This window comes from Nanorana parkeri, unplaced genomic scaffold (assembly GCF_000935625.1).
Source record: "Nanorana parkeri isolate BGI_ZX_2015 unplaced genomic scaffold, ASM93562v1 scaffold107, whole genome shotgun sequence".
NCBI lineage: Eukaryota > Metazoa > Chordata > Amphibia > Anura > Dicroglossidae > Nanorana > Nanorana parkeri.
This window is the reverse complement of record NW_017306375.1, coordinates 2054745-2058530: the sequence shown is the minus strand read 5'-3', so window position 1 is coordinate 2058530 and position 3786 is coordinate 2054745. Positions and strand designations below refer to the sequence as shown.

The window sequence follows — 3786 nt, the reverse complement described above, 5'->3', positions numbered from 1 at the left end:
AAATCTTAATTTTCTAAAAACTTGTGCAAAAAATTGACATCTTTAAAACACCCACAATGCATCTTATCAAATACCTTAGGGTGTCTACTTTCCAAAATGGGGTCATTTTGTGGGTGTTTCTACTGTTGTGGTATTTTAAGGCCTCAAGAAATGTGATAGGCAGTCAGGGCAGCGGGGTTGTTACATTTCAAATATTTATGCCATTGTTTTGTAGTCTGTATAACTGTAACACATTCTAATTAATTTACACTTATTTTGATTTTTTTTTACCAAAGAAATGTAGCATAATACATTTTGGCCTAAATGTATGAAGAAAGATAATTTATTTGCACTGTTTCATTAACATAATATAAGGAAAACTGTTTTTTTTCCTAAATTTTCGGTATTGTTTCCCTAATATAGTAAAAAATAAAAATCCCAGTGGTGATTAAATACCACCAAAAGAAAGCTCTATCTGTCCCAAAAAAATGGTATAAAATTAATTTCAGTACAGCGCTGCATGACGGAATAAATGTCAGTCAAAGTACTGCAGCGCTGAATACTGAAAAATGGCCTGGCCAGGTAGGGGGTCTAAACACCTGGTCTTCAAGTGGTTAAAGTGACACTAAACTGAAGAGTTAAATCTTAAAAATGCTGGAGGGTGGCTACTTTTTTCCCCATGTTCCCTTTGTGTGTTGTAAAGTACCCACCCCTCCTTCTCGCTCCTGTGATGGACTACAATCTCAGTACAAACTAGTAAACTAAATATGAGATTGTAGTCCATCAAAGGAGTGAGCTCAGAGTGGTGACTCCTTTACAACACACAGGGACCATGGGGAACAAAAGTAGCCTCCCTCCAGCAGGAAGGCCAATGTCAGCACCAATTGAGAGATGATTTGAGGATCTGCAGCCGAGGGATACACAAATAAGCTACATGTTTGTTATTAGTTCAGGTACTAGAATGCATTTTTGAGATTTTTGTCACTTTAAAGCTGAACTCCAGGCAAGTGAAAAAAGCCAGTATTTAACCCAGCAATGGATTCATTAAAAAGAATCATTACATTTTTGTGAAAGGGAGGGGCAGTAGTGTAACCCATTCACAGGCTGAATCCCAGCACAGACCCCTTCCTCTTCAGTCATTAGTTGCTAGGATCACTAGTGTCCTAGAAACCAATTACATCAGGTGTCCACCTCCTCTGCAGTCATTGGTTGCTAGGACCGCAGGGCAGTCCTAGCAACCAGAGACTTGACGTGTGTTCCCCAACTTCAGCATTTGGCCCTCCACAACAGTCCTAGTTTCTCATGTGGCCCCTTGAGAAACTCAATTGCCCACCCCTATTTCAGGGTGCATAGAGGCTGGGCTGTGCTGTCTGGCAGTGGAAACAGAAGGCTAATTAAACAAACTTGTGTATCTTTTGCCAGGTATAACAGTTCCCATATATGCATTTTAACTGTGTATTTAGTTGTTTGCTGGAATTCAGCTTTAATTAGTTTTACACAATAAGTATCTATACACATGCCCTGCAACTCACTGGAACTTTTACTGAAAACATAACATCTTACTTACTACTTACAAACAGTCAGTAGTAAAAGACATTCTGACACGTTTCATACTTGATATACGTAGTCATGAAACTAGATGCGTCAAGTAGGGAACACATCACTTGTCTTTCACCACTTTTTGTTGGCAACTTCTCAATAAAAGTTACAGGGAACTTTTTTTTTCCAGTTATGACAAGCGTGGGCAAAGGCTTTTTATCTGCACCAACCTGTTGTCAGAGTCTTCAGCTTGGTCTGCTTCTTTCAAATTGTTTGCTGCTTAGTATCATAAAATTAACAAATTGTCGACAGTCACTTAAAATTGCAATACTATGGTGTCACTGTCATTCAAAAGAGGTATTCTCATTCTACCAAGCATTACAGCAGAATTCCGGCCAAAATATAAAGATAAAAATGAATATCCCATTAAAAAATAGACAAAAAAAAAAGCTTTTACTTTTACTTTCTCTCACAATTTAGCCTTGTATTTTAAGGATTATGTGTATCTTAAGCTACATTTTGTTTTCTATTTTTAAGTTTTGGATAGAGCAGGGGTGTCTATATTCCACTGGAGAGACTTTATTTTACTTTCTGTCCCAAAAACATTCCAGAGAGTGGAAATCTTTCTAAAAAGAGAGAGGGGGAAACCTCCTCTGGCTTTGGATATGCTTTAGGCCTTTTTCACACAGGCTTTCCAGCAGTCACTTTCTTAACCGTGATTAGACGGTTTAAAATATTTCCCTTTGTATTGAATCCATCTGGGTAGCCTGATGTAAACAGATATACATGCGTTCACATCCAAGTCTATTCAGGTTTGTCGTACTGAATGTCATACTGAATGCAAAAAAGCAGACATGAACAGATTTAAACCAATATAAATGGATGCACATCTGTTTACATCCGGCAGCCCACAAGGATTTCATAGACCTGTTCTTTTTCCCTCCCAACATGGAGGTGAAAAATGGAAAGGCCACATATGTGTCCTCTGTTTCTGTTCTGATCAAACTCAACAGGGGTTCAGTCTATGGAGAGACTGTAGGCACCCATGTGAAAGGGGCCTTAAAGTGTATACACAGCCAAAGCTTTTATTTTTTTCTAGTTTTAGATATGAAAGAGAAGGTTAAAACCTCTGTCTGCTGTCTGTTTTTTCACAGGAAAAGGAAATCTCTTCAAATTCCAACTTAGATGTCACCAGAACAAATGTCCTATTTGAAACATATCCCATCTATACCTGTTTGGTGACGACTCAAAATGTAACATTTCCCATCACTTTTAGTCCCGGTGATAGTTGTCACCAGAAAAAAGATGTTTGCCTGTATATGCACTTTAGGAATTGGGGTACAGGAGCAATTTTTTTTCTGAAGAATTCTCCTTGTGAAAATTGTTACTTCTGGAGACTGTGTAAGATTGGTCTCATGAGATTTGTTTTCATAAAAATTATCATTCAACAATCTCCTAAATGGGCAATTGTTGAGCTATTTTTTTTCCATTCTCCTTTAAGTCTATAGCGGAAAAGACAGGAGATGAATTACCAATAGCTCCTGTTAGGTTAAATAAACAGATCATGGGGGATCAATTAGTCGTGCTACTGCAAATCTCTTGTGTAGAAGCTCTTATGAAAAAATAATGTGACAACGGGAACATGATCAATAGAATGATAGATCTTAATAAGGAGAATAACTTGGTATGCCCACTGTAAACTGCAATTACTTAAAAAAAACTGCACAAGAAGTTTTTATGGATCGTTTACTGTATAATCTTGGTGTACAAATACGCAGAAATTGCTTTGGTCCGGTCACATATTTTAAGGGAAACCTATCTTATGATATTCTCTGATCATTTTATTCCATCATCCACTTCACTGACTCATCCACTATCTTTATTCCACCCACTCCTCCATTCCTCTCACTCATTGATTAGTGATATTCCATCACATTCCTTCCTCCTGTTATCCACACAGTTCACTAAGTTTTTTTTCAGGATGCTTCCATAACATACTTATCATAAAAGGATGTTGTAAATTAATGTTATTCAGGAATACCTGCCCTAGAGAAATACAATAAGCAGCCTGCCATTGCTGACCCTCTTTTGAAAATGATAGCTTCATGGCTGTCTTTCATTTCAGTACCTTTTGTCTTAGAAGGGCCAATTGTGAGATTTTTCTTATGTTCCAGCCCCCTCACTATAAAAGTCAAGTTTCTAGCAGCCTTTTATATAAGTGACAATTTGGTCTTCACCAGAGCACCCCAGGAGTGGTGGGCTGGGACC

General features: G+C 37.8%; 1 protein-coding gene across 1 annotated transcript in view; it reads right to left on the bottom strand.

Moving 5' to 3' along the window:
* Nucleotides 1-3786, bottom strand: part of HTR4 (5-hydroxytryptamine receptor 4) — a 341073-nt gene that overhangs the window by 77997 nt on the left and 259290 nt on the right. The window lies entirely within an intron of this gene.